General features: G+C 44.1%; 1 long non-coding RNA gene across 1 annotated transcript in view; it reads right to left on the bottom strand.

Annotated features, from left to right (window-relative positions):
* LOC142766955 (uncharacterized) overlaps window positions 1-18,875 on the bottom strand; it is a 303,349-nt gene that overhangs the window by 51,568 nt on the left and 232,906 nt on the right. Inside the window, exon 3 of the long non-coding RNA XR_012884682.1 lies at window positions 7,576-7,607. This is a non-coding gene — a long non-coding RNA (uncharacterized LOC142766955). The remainder of the gene's footprint in view (window positions 1-7,575; window positions 7,608-18,875) is intronic.

Here is an 18,875-nt window from a genome sequence, read left to right as displayed (position 1 = left end):
TTCATGACATCATTCTGCGTCATGGTGCTCCTCGTCAGTTGATCACCGACCGCGGCAGCTGTTTTCTATCTAAAGTAGTCGACGAGCTCCTGCGATCCTGCTCTACCCACCAGAAGTTCACTACAGCGTACCATCCGCAAACCAACGGCCTCACGGAACGCCTCAACCGTACCCTGACGAATATGTTAGCGATGTACGTCTCCAAGGATCACAAAGATTGGGACATCCACTTACCTTTCGTTACCTTCGCATACAACAGTTCACGTCATGATACAGCTGGATTTTCACCTTTTTACTTACTGTTTGGTTATGACCCGCCTTTGCCAATGGACACCATGCTCCAATATGACGCCCCCTCATCGACTGCTTATGCTCGTGATGCCCTGGCCCGAGCTGACATCGCCCGCTAAGTCGCCCGGGATCGTTTATGTGCCTCGCAGCTTAACCAAAAGAGTGCTTACGATCGCCGGCACCGCGACGTACAGTACTTTCCGGGGTCACTCGTCTTGCTGTGGTTACCATGACGTCGTGTTGGTCTCTGCGAAAAACTAATGTCCCGTTACGTTGGCCTCTACCGCGTCATACGCAAGGTCACCAGCGTGACCTATGAGATAGCTCCACTCCATACCACGTCAGTACCATCTTCAGTCCCGATCGATATAGTGCACGTCTCACGGCTTAAACCATACTACTCACGCCTCGAGAATTGATCGCATCGGGACGGTGCTTCTGCCGCCGGCGGGTAATGTCACGGGCTAAGTAAATGCCTGAGGATGACGACGACGAAGTGCTGAAAGTGAACGCGCTCGGACTGCAGCCGCTTTGTACGCATTAGATCGCCAGGATATTCGCCAGTACGCATTTGCTCGAGAGTGTATACTTTATTCCCCGTAACATCATCTGCTCATAAGCAACCACAAAAAAGGTCATTCTTATCATTGTTGTAATAGTAAAACTTCATTATACAGCAACGACATTAAGAACAGTTCAATGAGGTAGATTGCTTATAAGCAATGGCTTTCTTTGTACGATATGCGAATTTAATCAACGGTTATAAAGGGTTTCATCTCAGTTAGTAATACTTCTAGGAAGATGAGTTAGGAACATGAAGCAAAACTTGAAAAACATGCGGTGTTATTTCTAGTGTTTTCTGTCAGTACAACTCTTGGTGTCACAGCATAAACACCGCCAGAACGAGCGGCCGACCGCAATGAAAGAGAAAAGGCCAGCGCCACCCCAGCGTCACACATTGGGACCAAAGGAATGAACTGGACACGTCACAGAGCAACGTGGAACGTCGTCAATGAATCAGTATAAAATAAGCGCGAATGAAAGCAAACACTGCTCAATATAATAATAGGAAAATAACAATAGCTGGCATGCCAAGCCAGATGCGCCTTTTGGTTAAGGACGCTATAAAGATTGCGTCCCCTCCTCAAAAATTGTGGCCTTTGCTGTCTTGAAGTTTTGTAAGGCGTGCTTTGCCTTACAAAATGCTTTACGATGGGAAAGCCTTCGCAAAAATGACATGGCCAAATTTTTTATAGACGAGAAAACGACAGTTTGAGTGCATAACCAACCACTAAAATATCATTCCTATTTGCATTGTCATTTTAAAAAACATTATTATAATAGCGACATTAGGAACAGGTAATTGAGCTAAACCTCTTATAAGCAATGGTTTCTTTGGATGATATGAGTGTTTATACTAGGTTATAGGGGGTTTCATCTCGCTTAACAATATTTCTAATAAGCTGTGTTATGAACATGAACTAGAAACGGAAAAGCTTGTGATGTTATTTCATGTGTTTTCTGGCGCTGCGACTTTTGATGTCCTGACATATACGCTGCCAGAACGGGTCACCAACCCAAATGAAAGCGAAAAATCCAGCGCCAGCCAAGCCTCACATATTGCGACCAAAGAGAATGAACCGGACACCCTGAAAGGCAATGTGGCGTTTGCGCCAACGAACCAGCATAAAATAGGTACAAGTGCATGCAAGCACTGCTTAATATATTAGCAGAAAATGACACTAGCTCGCATGGCAAGCCATGTGCGCCCTTTGGTAAAGGAAGCTGTAAAGGCTGGATCCCCTTCTAACCGCTCTGGCTTTTGCTGTCTTCAAATTCTGTAAAGTGTGCTTTGTCTTGCAGAAGACCTTACAGTGGGAAAGCCATCGCAAAAATGGCAGGGGGAAACTTTTTTTTTTGAGACGACAAAAAGACAGTTTGTATGCACACCCAAGCACCAAAAAAGTTCATTCTTGTTAGTGTTGTCATAGAAAATTTATTATGATAACAACAACACTAAGAACAGTTCATTGAGTTGGATCGATTATAAGCAATGATTTTCTTTGGGTGATACGAGCTATGAATAGAACCGAGATGAAACCCTCTAAGGTGTTTCATCTCGGTTATAGAAATTTCTAGGAAGTTGCTTTACGAACATAAACTAGAAGCTGAACCGCATGCGGTGTTATTGCTGGTGTTTTCTAGCGCTGCGACTTTTGTCTTCATGACATAAACGCGATGATTACGGGTGGCCAGCACAATGAATCAGTGAAGCCAGTGTCAGCAGAGCGACACGCATTGCGACCAAACTGAATGAACCTGACAGCTCTCAAAGCCACGTGAAGTTTTTGTCGAAACATCAACAGAAAATATTTGTAATTGTAGGTTCTATGTTTAATTTGCAATTTTCTAGGGAGAGAAGCAGTTCACTGTGCCATCGAATGGCTATTTTTTTCTTGTAGCGCCAGCTAGAGAAAAACAACCATTAACTAATAATATATGACTTTCGAGTTTCAAGTTGCCCTTTAATTTTGAACCACCTCTTTGGTCTATCGACTGAGGCCTGCTCAGCCTACTGACGAACTCGAAGATGGTGCTCGAAAACAGTTCCAACAAATTCCAAGTGCTTGCTGTCATCGGTGTAGCGAGAGGATGGCACACCGGACACGTACCGAACCCCCTCAATTCTTGTCGAATTGACATACAGAGCGAATAATGACCATTTCATAACGGTGCCTCCTATGCCGCCCCCGAAAGAAATTCTGCCTACACACCTGCACCCGAATAACCGGGTAAGTTCAATTGAGAACTTGTGGGTCAAACAGCAGCACTGCCTTGCAGCCGTACGGTCGCGGCTGCACTGATTTTGTTCACTAAAAGCCCGGCTGAGACCAGGAGGTTCGTTGCACATCAATGCTCCATTTTCGTCGTTCCCTTTTCATTTGGCGGGCTTTTATTCAGCTTGGAATTAATGGTTCACGGGAAACATTCAATAACGCAAATATTGGACTAGGGTTTTATCGCCATAGCGTTAAAGAGCTCATTTCGAAGGAGTGTTTGGTGTCGGCATCAGTGTCATCGTCTGCGTCGTTATATTTGAGCGAAAAACTTATCTTATGCGTGACCGAAAATTTGAGAACGATGCAAATAAAATGAATAAATGATAAAGAAAGTTTAAAGCTGCGTGGGGACCAAACCAGGTTGTTGGGTGTAAGTGGAGATTGATGAACCCTTGTCGTTTTTGTAGCAAGTGGATGTTCTGCCACACGGCCACGACTATGGTTGTAAAAACAGTTAAAATAACTTTCGTTGCTAGGAAATGCATTGAAAGTAGCTTTCATTCCTCACAAACACACGCTTTCTGGGTACACGCTTTACAATACAACAAGAAATATTGGAGTAAAATAAAGCGTGGTACAAGCGTTCATTCAAAATTGGCCTCTCACTATGGGATTATGATAATGACTCCGTGGTTGAAAGCCGGTACTTCAATACAAAAGGCACACACGCTGCTGAGACTATTCTCTCAAAGCCAGGTAGTCGGTACAAAGCAAATTCGGAAAATCTTCATCTACTGCGTGTTTGAAGTACGCACTAGGAACAGGATGTCGCAATGGCGTTCAACTCCTAAAGACGAAGCTTTAGAGTCCCCAAATTTTTTGAAGATGCTCCCGAACGTTGCCAGTGCGATTTTACGTTTTTTCGTCAATATTTAGTACTATGGTTATATACGCATATTTAACGAGCTATTTGCTATAGAACGAAATTTTCTTTGTTTGGCACGAGGTGATTGTCAGAATGCAACTGAGTTCACTTGCCTGCCGGGAATACTGCAATTTTTCGTTGGTGAAAAATATTTTGGTATTATGTTTTCCTCATACAGGTGCATCCTATGCCATCATGCATTATTGCCTAAAGTGATCCGGCGTACCCGATATGTTCAGAAGGGAAAAAAAGACGGTTGTTAGTCAGTGCCATGGTTGATATCATGTCCTCATCACGTCGTTAATCAAAGCTTTCTACTGCAAAGCATGAATCAATCAGCCAAATACCTGGCCTACTGGAGTGTTTTATTGTCAACGTGCATTACGACGACATTTGCGATGGCAATGATCTCGGTAGGCACTTTATCACGCATATTCAGTGGATGAGTCGATTCGCACTTTGCAGTGTCGCAGTATTTCTGTACGAAACCTCATCGAAATATAATATTACAAAGAAACCTATATTCACGGATATTTACGATGTGTACACGCGATGACAATGGCTGGCACAGTGGCGGGCTGGGACCAGTCTCTAACACTTCGTAGTCTTTTCTCCCTGGCAGAGTCCGTCTGCAGCTTTATGCCCCAATCCCACTACTGCCTTGTGGCACTACCCCGCGGCGTTAAAACGCCAACCCGGCGCTTGTCACGAAAGCAGAGTGTTGGTTCACACATAAAACTTCAGTCTTACGATGTGCAAACAGTAGAAGGTGGTGGCGTTGAGTGCGCTTCAACGATGACTCGCTTTATCTCGTAGGTGGGGTCAGTGACCTTGCGTAGGACTTTGTATGGTCCGTCATAGCGAAATAAGAGGTTTTCTGAGAGGCCGATGTGACGGCTTCGGGTCCACAAGAGTACTAGAGAACCGGATGTATACGAAACTTCACGGTGGTGGCGATCGTACCGATATTTCTGAGAGGCTTGAGAAAGTATGAGTCGTTCTCGGGCAAGCTGTCGTGCTGCGTCGGCTCGTTCTATGGCATCGCGGACGTATGTGACAGGGGAGCTTGAACCAGTGGGAAGGATTGTATCAAGAGGCAGAGAGGGTTCACGCCCATAGAAAAGGTAGAATGGGGAATAGCTTGCCGTGTCATGTCTGGAGTAGTTGTAAGCGAAAGTGACGTAGGGTAACGTTGCGTCTCAGTCGCGGTGGTCTGGAGAAATATACATTAACAACATGTCGGTGATAGTGCGATTCAGGCGCTCTGTAACTCCATTACTTTGTGGATGGTATGCCGTTGTGAACTTGTGATTCGTGGAACAGGAAAGTACGATATCCTGGATGACGCGAGATAAAAAGTATCGGCCTTGGTCAGTAACGAGCTGTCGAGGAGCACCATGATGCGAAATGAAGTCATGCAGTAGAAAGTCATCGGTAGCGCAGCTGGTTGGGAGAGCGCGGGTTATCGCGTAACGTGTCGCGTAGTCGGTCGCCACGGCAACCCGTTTGTTCCCGGATGCAGAAGTGAGAAATGGCCCGAGAACTTCGAGCCCTACGCGGTATAGAATGGTTCAACAGGAGGAGGAGGAGGAAAGTTTAAGTGGAAGAACAGGGAGGTTACCAGTTTTTAGGCCAGCTGGCTACCCTGTGCTGGGGAAAGGGGTGAAGGGAATAAAAGATTATAAAAAGAAAAGTGTTGCGAATAAAAAGAGAGAAAGAGAGAGAAATTACAAAAAATAGCGACAGAGGAAAGGCAACATCAAAGAGTATAAGACACTAAAGTCTGTCTCTGAGGCCAGTTCTCCGCAAAAAGCGTAGCAGAGCTTTCAAAGCCTTCTGGGCTGAAGATGGGCTGAGCCAATGACCCAGCATTCTTTGTTCCGACAAAGGCCAATCATTCAGTCTATCCAGAGCTGCAGTCAGTTCTTGTCTTGGAATCTCAATAGGACGAAGGAGGCCAGCTGGAAGCAATGTTGGTCGTTTTTGACGTTGACAAAGGTCGCAGCTGGTGACACACTATTGCACAGAGCGATAGAGGCGTGGCCAGAAAAAACAGCCCTGGACGCGATTATAAGTGCGGGTAACTCCCAGGTCACCAGCGGCCAGTTCATTGTGAAACTGTCGGGGAACATCTACATGCAAATGGGAAGGCATGACGAGAAGGCGGTCAGGACCATTAAGGCGCATGTTGTGGTGGTAGAAAACCCCTTCATGAAGGAAATACAAGTTCAGAGAAGTGGGTGGAGTAGTGGAACTCAGGCTTTCTATGATGGAAAGTAAAAGAGGGTCGCGGCGTTGCTCAGAAGCGCTATCAAGAAAGTCTGATATTGATAAGACACAAGCCTGAGTCGCTCTCTCTGTGGCGTCTGGCGGATCCACTCAATACCGTGACATGCAGTCGGCGTCTTAATGGAGGTGACAGACCCACTACTGCCTTGTGGCAATATGTATCCCTGCAAATAAAGGCCTGACAATATACAACACATTGTCTTTTGGATGCCTTTGCACTCCTTCTGTCCGTGTTTACGGATGGGAATTCAGTGCCGTCAATGTAAGATTATTTGTTTATTTTCGCCTTACGCGACGTCTGTGACATGGCGAAGCATTGTTCAGAGACCGCTCGGCAGACTGTCGTAGCGCAACGCACGACTTTGAAACAGTGACGTGTAGCGATGAAGCCGATTAGTGGCCACTTTGCTGACAAGTTGACGTTCGGCACACACGTAAGGCGCACGAGTGTATTTGCTGAAGTCATGCAGTCTCATCGCTGTTGTCAGATACTGCATAGGAGGAGGAAGGATATGGACACCGGCTTTATTCGGCACGACCGTGAAGTGTGCTTGGACTGTCTAGGTGTGTGGCTGTTGGAGATTGGGCATTGATATTGATAAACACCACGTTTTCTCAACACACACACACACACACACACACACACACCACACACACACACAGGCAGAGGGAAGAGGGGGACGTATTGGATAGATAGATTACATAGATTGATAGATAGATAGATAGCTAGATAGATAGATAGATAGATAGATAGATAGACAGACAGATAGATAGATAGAGAGATAGATAGATAGATAGATAGATAGAGAGATAGATAGATAGATAGATAGATATATGGATAGATAGACAGATAGACAGATATATAGTTAGATAGACAGATATATAGATAGACAGATCGATCGATAGATAGATAGATAGATAGATAGATAGATAGATAGATAGAAAAATATTGCCAATGGAAGCAAGCACTGACCCTCGCCCCCAAAAATGTAGTTCCTCCTGCAAGTTAAGCTTACTCGAGTGTAGTTTTCTCTATTCAAGTTTATCAAAGCGTGCGGATAGTATAGTGACGTGAATATAAAAAATAATTATTGTGGCTGGATGGATACGTCTTTACGGGAAAGTATATGTCAGCTATTAAGCCGAGTATATCAAGCAGGCCTTCGTTCGCGTCATACTCAATAAAAAACTGATTGAGTCTAAAACCCGAATGTGTGTTTCAGCTATCAGTATACTGCTATATCATAAAGCTTGTGTTATAGAGAATCATGTCTAAAAAAATTTACTTACCATTCTGTTTCCTAAGTGAGTGAGGTCTTGATCTACAAAAGGAAACAAAATAGTTGGATTAGTATTAGCTATAAATTGATAGCATCGAGAAATATCCTGAATTATTGAGTAATCAATCATTGCACCACAAAGTTGCATAGACTTTCATGAAAGCAGGCAGAAAGATACCAGCGTTAATGCCGGTGTGCGCGTCTGTTCTAGACTAATCTTGATTACTCGCATCAAGAGTGCAGTTGTATTGGAACAGTTTACAAGAATAGAAATTGTTTCTAGGCCCACTGACGTGACCGAGGCGAGGTGGTGGTTACGCGTTGTAAAATTAAAGAAAAAACGAGTGTGTGGCAATGAGCGTTCGATGCACTCTAAATATAGTCTTTAGGCCTACGTTTTCAACAGCTTTACATGAGCAATTAAATCGCTGTCGGTTGAGTCAATGTTCTAATGATTCCAGGGGTATTGCGTAACAAATAATATGTCTAGGACGCTTGATATTGTGGTGCACTCAAGTAATTGTGAAAGTTAGCAGTTCCTTAAAAACTGCTCAATATAAGCCCATTGGGATTTCGTATTTTGGTTCATTCGAAATGCGACCACGACAACCAAGAACAAACGTCTATATTTTTACTCAGCAACTCAGCCCCAATAATTGATGTTGCCCCACGGTGGGCATCTGGGTTTATTAACCAATGTGATACGTCCTAAGCCTCAAGGACAACCCCTTGTAAAAGCGATGATTTTGCACGTTCTCATCATTGCTATTTATCTTGGTGGTTTTCACCCCTCTATTGTCATTTCGACACAAAACCACCTATCTCTGAGCTCGAATATAGGAAGACTTTTGGCAGTGCTAAGAAAGAGCTCATTTTCGAAGACGACTTTCTTTTTTTTGGCTACTTCAGCGCACCACCTTTGGTCTACTTGTCTACCGGTGTCTTTCCTACTATTCAGCCACCTGCCAAAGTGTAACCCCTTCATCAATACCAACCCATCTTAATCTGGTGGATGCGTTCATAGTTGAGAACATTGTCACTCAAAAATAAAAGATTATGCATACGTGAGGCTCAATATTAATAGATAAGGGTTAGGTATTGTACTTTTTCTTCAGAAAATGCACATATAGGTAACTTTAAAAGAGAATGAGAAACGTTGATATGTCACTTTAAAATCAGCACAACGTTACGACGTGGAGGTAAATGATGCCGTGCATTACTTCCATGTCATGATTATTAATTTTGGATGTGTCATTTACATTCGTCATTTACTCACGTCACGTGATACCAAATTTAGTGCATTTGGAGCTGGCGAAACGACCGCAAGCACTCTATGAGCGTGGTATGTTGTAATGTTCTTACAGGAAATGCGTGTCAGTATTATCGTGTTTGCACCAATCATATACGTTCGTCATCCATTCACGTCACGTAACACCAAATTTGGTTTATGTTTAGCTAGTTTGGTGGTTTATGTGTAGCTGGTTTATGTTTAGCGCATGATGAGGGGCCCAATATACTCAAATGAAGCGTTTAGGCGAGCGCACGCTAAGCAAAGCGACGCTACGTTAGCAAAACGAGAGCACTGTATACAGTATGACGCAGGCGCGACCGGCTCAACCAGCGTCCGTCGGCGTGGCCCGACGGCAATCGGCGCGAAACGCAACACACTGCGTTTCACGCCAATACGTAACCCAGACAAAACTGCGTCTTCCCCTTTTCACGATGGAGCGAAGCCGGACGCGCTGAAACGCGCATGCGTCAAAGCAATGCAGTGCGGCCCGTGCTTGCGAGTATGTGGCAGGACCGGCGCCTCGCGTGGCAACGTCAGCGTGACCCGACGAAATGAACGCCGGTGAGCACGGGCACCGCGACACGTGCAAATGTATTGGCGCCTTGTCTGTGACATGTGGCCATGTTATCACATGATACGCATTTCATGATTATTATGTTTGCACAAGTCACATACCCTCGTCATCCATCGACGTCACGTAATACCAAATTTGGCATATGTAGAGCTAGCGAAACGGCCGCGAGCGCATCATTAGTGTGGCATGTACTACATATGTACTACATGTCATGTTGCTACATGACATGCATGTCGTGATTATCATATTTGTATGTGTCTTTACCTATGTCGTCCGGCCACGTCACGTTATACCAAGTTTGGTACATGTGAAGCTATCGATACGGCCGTGAGCGGATCAAGAGCGTAGCTTGGAGTCTTGTTGTTACATGACACGCATCTCACGTTTATGGTAATTGAACCAGTATCATACCTTCGTCATCCATTCACGTCCCTTAATATCATATTTGGTATAAGAGAATCTAGCGAAACGGCCGCCAGTGCATCATGAGAAGGCATGTAGTCATGTTACATGACACGCATATCAATGTTATCATGCTTGCACCAGTCACATACCTTTGTCATCATTTCACCTACCGTAATCCAAATTTGGTATATGTGGCGCTAGTGGAACGCCCGCGATTGAATCATGAGCTTGGCATGTGATCATGTTGTTACATGACACGCATGTCATGATTTTCATGTTATGGTCTGTTGCTTGTGTTCGCCATGCAATCATATCATACCATACCTGTTTTGCAACATGCCATGTGAACGATACCACCGCAAAGCTGCGGGACCATGAATTGTAAATTACGACATTCATGATTTTCATGTTATGACTAGTCAGATATGTGCTTTATACATTCATGTTATGTCATACCATGTTTAGATTGTAGACTTCAATTTCTCCCCATGCCGAGCCCTTTCGAATTTTCTGCGCCGAAACTTAACCACCCTAACCGGAAAGACACCAACTCATGTCCGTGACTCCGACCACTTCATGCAGCTAGCGTCAGATGTGAGCATCGACGATGACCAGAATTTGACGTCATTTTATTGTTGACCAATGTGTCAGTGCCCTTAGCTGTCTCATCCGCCTGTGCTGCGCTTGAGGGGGGCGGAAACCTGAGTGAAAGGACTCTTTTGGTGGTTGAGCTCTGCCTTTTGCTGGAGTTCTGCCTGTCCGGTACGTACTTCTCCTACAAAGAAACTATTATCAGGCAGAGCAGATGAACCGCGATGGGAGCTTTCATCTCCATTACGATGGCAAACCTGAACATGGAGTACGCAGAAGAGAAAGCGCTCAGCTCCTTCTCACCGTGACCCTAGCCTTTTCTCTGTTATATGGACGATTGCTTCTGCGTCATGAAGACGTCTGAAGCGGAAAACTTCAGGCAGCCCCTAAATTCCGTAGACCCAGCCACACAATTCATGACCGAGTGTGAATGCGACCGCTGCCTGCCCTTTCTCGACGTCCAGGTGGCAAGAAAGCGCAACAGCATCGACTTGTTCGTTCACAGGAAGCCAACGCACACTGGCCACTACCTTCAATTCGTTTCTTCCCACTCGCCTGCCACAAGGCCTCGGTTGTGAGCACGCTACTCTAGAGAGCTAAAAACTTATGCTCCAATGACACGGAGCGAACGAAAGGAGATGCCCACGTAATAGCGGACCTGTATTCAAGCCAGCACTCGCTTCATTCAAGCCACCACCCGCCGCGCAGAGCAACAGAGGATACGAAAACGCCAATCACCCTAATTGACAACCCCCTGAAATGCGTTCTGCTCCCATACGTTCACGGAACCAGCGAGATGTTGGCGCGGATCTTCAAAAAGGAAGGGGTTCGCATCGCGCACGTGCCTTGGTGTACGCTGGGCCACGTCCTCCCCCGCCCGAAAGACCGGCCAGCAATGGACAAGACCCTCAGTGTCGTTTACAAAATTCCGTGCGCCGAGTGTCCTTCTTCGTATATCGACAAGACAAAAAACCTACCGGAACGAATGAAGCAACGTGACAACGATGTGCAAAAGCTCCACAAACAGCGCAGCGGAGTCGCCGATTATGCGGAGACGCTGGATCACCGGATAAATTTCAAAGTATTTTCAAAGTATTTTGAGTATATCGACAAGACAAAAAACCTACCGGAACGACTGAAGCAACGTGACAACGATGTGCAAAAGCTCCACAAAGAGCGCAGAGGAGTCGCCGATTATGCGGAGACGCTGGATCACCGGATAAATTTCAAAGTATTTTCAAAGTATTTTGAGTATATCGACAAGACAAAAAACCTACCGGAACGACTGAAGCAACGTGACAACGATGTGCAAAAGCTCCACAAAGAGCGCAGCGGAGTCGCCGATTATGCGGAGACGCTGGATCACCGGATAAATTTCAAAGTATTTTCAAAGTATTTTGAGTATATCGACAAGACAAAAAACCTACCGGAACGACTGAAGCAACGTGACAACGATGTGCAAAAGCTCCACAAAGAGCGCAGCGGAGTCGCCGATTATGCGGAGACGCTGAATCACCGGATAAATTTCAAAGCAACGCCATCCTTTAAAACGAGCCGAACTGGAGAAGAAGGTTATTACTCGAGTCGTGGCACATACAGAGGACAGCCCATAACATCAACCGCTCTTTCGGAACCCTTCCCCCAGTGTATACACATGGTCTGCGCTCCACGGCAAAACGATAGAGACAGAGAGAGAGAGAGAGAGTCATTATCCGCCCAGTGAGTGCTTTGAAGACGCCGCTGCTAAGTTGTCCCGCAGTCACCCCTGAGGAAGGAACCAAGTCGGTTTCGAAACGTCTGGTTTTTTCAAAACCTCTGGTTGGAGTCTAAATCATCTCCCAAGCTACGTGATTGTTTGATCCGCTTTCCCGTCGCTCCAGGCACCGTCATACAATTTAGAGTGGCCTCTTGCCCTGTAAAAAAAAATGGCTTTGTAGTACCTGCTGCGATAAGGTGGCTTTGGCTTCAGGTATGCAAATTTAAATTTATTTCCGTTCGAAGCGACGTAAAAGTTCTCCCCATTCTAATTATAGGCTCCCAAATAATCATCACTCAGCCATTTCGGTGGGCGCACCAGCTCCGAGAAACGAGCTGCTTTCAGGTATACTATACAAATTTTGGCCAAAGTTCTTATTGTTTCTGTTATAAAAAAAAGGCGGTTAACAGCAGAGCAGAAGCCTCCGGTTTTCAGAACTTGCTATCTAACAGACCAATTCTTGGATAAACACATGCTTTCCCCATGTAAGGGAGCCACTACGAAGAACCAACATGGCGGCTGGTCAAGTATGGTGGCCGCCGGAGTCGGTCCTTGGTAACCATATCACAGTTCTCACTTTAAAAACGGAGGCACGTGCAAATGAAAGCTCCCAAAACACGAGGAGGTTTGGTGTAGCGATTCGTTAGAACGGGGAAGCAGTATTGCTGAGTAACTCCGTTCTGTCATGCCCAATGAGTCATAAGGTTTCTTGGCTATATCAGCTGAGCTAGCGAGCCTTCATGTACGCACCGACAAAACGAGGGTGGCGCGCACTTGAAGGCTCCCTGGCTCATATGAGTAACTTAAGAAAGCAGTTTGAGGGTTTTCGATATCGCTGGTGGTGGTTACAATGACTCATGTTCATGCACCCCGAAGCACGAAAATAAAGCGGAGGCAAGCTACGGGTATGTGTGTTTGGTCTTCTAGTGATCCCGAGTTCTATTGTAAAGAGGCGTAATATATACATAAAAGTGTGGGAGACATTTGAGATTTGCTTTCGAGAATTGATCGCGACCACGTAATCAATTTTCATCCTCATCATCTTCTCAATCTCTAGCCTCCATTCGTTTCTCAAAGGACACATAAGCCGTACCCAAACCAAAGCAACGTCGATAGATCTATCTATCTATCTATCTATCTATCTATCTATCTATCTATCTATCTATCTATCTATCTATCTATCTATCTATCTATCTATCTATCTATCTATCTATCTATCTATCTATCTATCTATCTATCTATCTATCTATCTATCTATCTATCTATCTATCTATCTATCTATCTATCTATCTATCTATCTATCTATCTATCTATCTATCTATCTATCTATCTATCTATCTATCTATCTATCTATCTATCTGTCTATCTATCTATCTAAATATCTATCTATCAAGTTGCCTACCTCTGGGTGCTCTCATGATCCTCTCTTATTTTGAGTACACTGAAATCAGTATGGGAGGGTAAGATGATTTGTCGAATGCGACAAGCTTGTCATGGAACAATTATTGTCCAAATCCCGTCGCGTACGTCGTCAAACCCTTCCCGAAAAAAAAAAGTGGCGCATACCCCGGGCCGGGTACGTGCCACTTGTTTGCGGGCATATGCCACAGGTGATAAACGTTTTATATCTACCCATGAACGGCGTGAACACACATGGTAGAGAATAATCATAAAATGAACAGATGAAGTGGTCGGAGGGCCTATCCTTTTCAAAGGCGCCGTGTCATCCTTGGCATGTTAGTTTTTAAGGGATTAGTGGTGATGTCATATCATGATGGCGGTGCGTGTCTCTGTTCATGATCGCTGCCTGAAAAGCGAAATACTCTAAAGAGAAGAGTGCAGTCCTCGCTTCACTTCAAGTCATGTGCGAGTGATTCAAAAGTGTTCTCAGAGAGTGGGGAAAAATAAAAACAAAAGGAAAAGCGCAAAGTTCGAGCGGTGTGCTGCAAAAGGGGCAGCCGCTTCAGACACAAACAAGTGAAAGAGCTTAAAACTTTGGAGTCAGCAGACATTCACCAGGTCTGGATACCAGAAAAAGTTGCCGAAAATAGCGGTGTACGGCTGTTCCCGACAACCTTTGAATGAGACATAGAACAAGAAAACAGTTACAAACAGGGGAGGGGGAAGTAGGTGGCGTATTTTAAACGCCATGTCGAAGGCAAGCAATACCGCATAGGCTCTGCACAGCGCGTGTTTAATGGGGACGGTCATTGGCAAAAATATGCCCTCCGTATCCCAGTAGGGGGCCGGCTCAGCGAAATTGATTAAAGAATTGGGCGGCAAGTGGGCTCACAAAAAGGGAAATAGAGAATGCAAGCAAAAGGAACAACTAGGAGTAAAACACACACAAAAAAGGGAGGAGAGAAAAGGCGGGGGGATACGTTGGACGTTAGGGTAAATAGATGAAAAAAAAAGAAGAAAAAGAGGAGAGGGAGGAAAGACGCAGAGAAATTTCTGGGTTGGCATTGTTCTATACCGATGCGTGGTAGGTGTGGTTTTAGAAACGAGGAAAGGGGAAATAAAGCAGTGGTTTAACAACTCTTTTAAAATGAAACTTCGTGGTTTTATATACACACACTAATATCTGTAACTCAAATTCAAAAATTGAAAGCGAACATTATTGTACAATATGCGGGCTGGGAGCGATTCAATGTACTGCCGATTTGTCTATTTGAAGGTTGAACGTATCTTGTGTCTGTAAATATTGCCTCAATTATCCTATGACTTTCAGTGATTCTCAATTGGCAAGTGCTAAATTGATTCCTGATGGGTCTAGGGACCCAAATATGTGTATCAAATATATTTCCATGTATTTTTTTCTCTCGTGGTGTCTAGAGATTGCTTTGTAGAACGTAAACTTTTGCTTTGTCGAAATTGTGGTCCTGATCGTTGAAGTGACCCGCAACTGCCTTTGATAAATTGTGCTTTGTGTCTACATGGTGGCCATTTAGTTTTACGTGAAATGGCTGCCTAGTTTCGCCTATATGCAGTTTTCTACAGGTGGCACACTGAAGACAGTATATTTAGTTGTTTGAAGTGCAGGTGAAGCTTGATGTGACCTTGTGAATGTAATAAGATGCTGTGCTTTTTACGCTGGTAGCCGGCTGTATGTGTCTACAGGCGGAGCATCTGGGCTGGCAACAGGGGCCAGACGTTGTCCTAATCCTTGCTATAAGTTTAGCAGGAACAAGCATGCTTTAAAGTTAGCTTTGGGTCTATAGGCGACTTTAGGTGGTTCGGGAAGTTTTTCTTGAGTTTCTGGTTGGTGATTTGAATTGGATACTAATTTGTGAGGATTTTGTTTATGTTAGGGAGTGCATTAGAAAACGTCGTTGTGAGAGGAGGCGTAGTTGCTGTATTGTACTTTTGGGACGTTGTTAGAGTGCTTTATTGCGGTCCAGTTCCAGTGCGTTTGTATAGGCTTTGTCAAGGAATGTGGTAGGGTGGTTTCTGTCTGATAGTGTTCCTTTTGGGGCGGTAGGTCGGTTTACGTAGTCTTCGTTTTCTCCGCATATCTGGCGTAACCTTGTTGCCTTACTCCTCAAAATGCTCTGTTTACAGTGTCTCGGGTGATGGCTTGTATAATCTAAGTATTGTATCATGTCAAATAATTTTTTTATACAGAGTTGTGTTCAGTACCCCATTTTCAAGATATTGGGTCGTGTCTAGAAAGTTGTGCGTCTGTCATAATCAAATGGTGGTTTTGGGACGTTAAACCCCACAAATCAATCAATCATGTCTAGAAAGTTGATGCGCTGAGCTGAGATATCAGAAGTGAACTTTGTTGTTGTAGAAATGAGTTTAGAAATTAGGTGAATATATATAGATTGTGCTGCCCATGTCCCCATACTATATTATGTCATCTATGTACCGAAGATATGTGTGAGGTTGTTCTCACAGTGAGACAGGAATTCAGTTTCCAAGTTCCCATGAATATATTTGCGTAGGTGGGAGCAAATGGGGTACCCAAGCTTGTTCCCTATATTTTAGGGTAGTAGTTTTCCTCGAATTCAAAGTAGTTATGTGACAGTACTAATTATAGTAGTTCTGACTAAAGTTCGATACAATCTTGTGCGCTCTGTCGAGATAAGGCTAGCCTAACTGATGTTAATCGCGTGGGGATAGTAATGTTCGTATACACAGCGGTAACATCTACTGTGAAAAGAATGGCGTATTGCGGTAGAGTACCATTCCTATTAATTTCCTCTATTATTCTGAGGGGTGGGGTGTATCTTGCACAAATGACGGCAATGACTTTGGAATTACACCTATGTAGTGGTTTAGAATTACGGAGGGGTTCTCAGTTGGGGTGTTGTTGTTTGATAGTAATGGGCGCCCTGGAATATTGGTGCTGTATAATTCTGCGAATGGTATTTTTTGAATTTTCTGTAGGAGATGGAAGAGGCCAGCTGCTTTGCTGTTTGGTTTCAAGAATTCAAATTCTGATTGAGTTGTCAGTTCATTTGCGAAAAGATATCTAAGCTGATTGGTAACTGTGCATGTGTATTGCTCTGTTCTATCGTTGTCTAGTTTATGGTAGTGTTCAGGGTTGCTCAGTTGTCTGAAAACTTCGTGCTTGTACTTCTCTATTGACCAGATCACTATGCTTCCACACTTATCAGCCACCTTAATTATATTGTCTTGGCGTAACTTAAGGTTAGAGTCACGCGATGACAAGGCTATTATAATTAAGGCGGCATATAAGGGTGGAAGCATAGTGATCTGCTCAATAGAAAAGTAAAAGTACGAAGCCTATAGACAACTGAACAACCCTGAACACTATCGTAAATTAGACAACAATAGAACAGAGCAATACACATTCATAATTACCAACCAGCTTAGGTATCTTTTAGCAGATGAACTCACAGCTCCATCAGAGTTTAAATTCTTGAACCCAAACAGCAAAGCAGCTGGGCTCTTCTATCTCCTACCGGGAATTCACAAACTACCATTCGCAGAATTATACACCATTATTATTCCAGGGCACCCAACACTATCAAACAACAACACCCCAACTGGGAACCTCTCCGTAATTCTAAACGACTTTATAGGTGTAAATCTAAAGTCATTGCCGTCATTTGTGCAAGATACACCCCACCCACTCATAATAATAGAGGAAATTATTAGGAATGGTAGTCTACCACAAGACGCCATTTTTTTCACACCAGATGTTAGCGCATTATATACGAACAATCCTATCCCCGAGTCATTAGCTCCAGTTAAGCTAACCTTATCTCGACAAAGCGCGCAACATTGTATCAAAGTATATTCAACACTACTAGAAATATACTGTTACATAACTACTTTGAATTTTAGGAAAACTACTACCTTAACATATAGGGAACAAGCTTGGGTACCCCATTTGCTCCCACCTACGCAAATATATTCATGGGAATTCGGAAACCGAATTCCTGTCTCAGTGTGAGAACAAACTTTGCACATACTTTCGGTACATAGATGACATATTTAAAATATGGGAACATGGGTAGCACAATCTAGATAACTTCACCTTCTTCCTAAACTCATTTCATACAACAATAAAGTTCACCTGTGATACCTCGGCTCAGCGCATCAGCTTTCTGGACATCACCATATATCTTGAAAATGGTGTACTAAAGACAACTCCGTATAAAAAAACCAATTGAAAAGCAACAATACTTAGATTATACAAGCCATCCCCCGAGACACTGTAAACAGGGCATTTTGAAGAGTCAGGCAACAATGTTACGCTGCATATGCGTAGAAAACAAGGACTACTACATAAATAAACTTACTGCCCTAAAAGGAACACTATCAAACAGAAACCACCCTAACACATTCCTTGACAAAGCCTATACGGACGCACTGCAACTGGACCGCAATGAAGCACTGAAACGACGGCCCATAAGCACAATACAGCAACTACACTTCTTCTCACTACGAAGTTTTCTAATGCACTCCCTAACATAAACAACAACCTCACAAATACTATCCAATTTTAACCACCGATCAGAAACTTGAGGAAATCTTTGTCGAACCGCCTAAAGTCGCCTACAGCCGCAACGCTATTCTTAACGATAGATATAGCGTGAGAACAATACGAACACACCAAAACAAGAAGGACACGAAGGACGCGAGCACTCGTGTCCTCCTTGTCTCTGTGTGGTCGTTCTTTTCTCGCGCTATGTCTATAGTCATGTCATACCAACTAGCTCAAGCTGCCACATTTCTAAGCTAACCTTAAAGACATGATTGTTCACGTAAAACTTAAAGCAATGAATAGGAGATCGTCTGGTCCCTGTGGTTGGCCCGAATACTCCACCTGCAAACACATACAGCTGGTTACCAGCGTAAAAAGCACAGCATCTGATTACAATTCACAAAGTCACATCGAGCTTCACCTGCACTTCAAACAACCTAATAAACTGGCTTGAGTTTGCCACCTGTAGAAAACAATATGTAGGCAAAACTGGGCAGCCGATTCACGGAAAACTGAACGGCCACCGTGCAGACACAAAGCACAATTTACCAAAAGCAGTGGCCGGTAACTTAAACGAACAGGTCCACAATTTCAACCAAGCAAAGCTTTACGTTCTACAAACCAATTTCCGGTCACCAAGAGAGAGAAAATATATGGAATCTTTTTTGATACACAAAGCTAAGTCCCTACACCCTTCAGGAATCAATGTAGCACGTGGCAATTCGGAATCACTG

The sequence above is a fragment of the Rhipicephalus microplus genome, chromosome 7 (assembly GCF_043290135.1).
Source record: "Rhipicephalus microplus isolate Deutch F79 chromosome 7, USDA_Rmic, whole genome shotgun sequence".
NCBI classification, from domain to species: Eukaryota; Metazoa; Arthropoda; class Arachnida; order Ixodida; family Ixodidae; genus Rhipicephalus; species Rhipicephalus microplus.
Note: the sequence above shows the minus strand (reverse complement) of the source record. Positions and strands in the feature narration are given on the sequence as shown.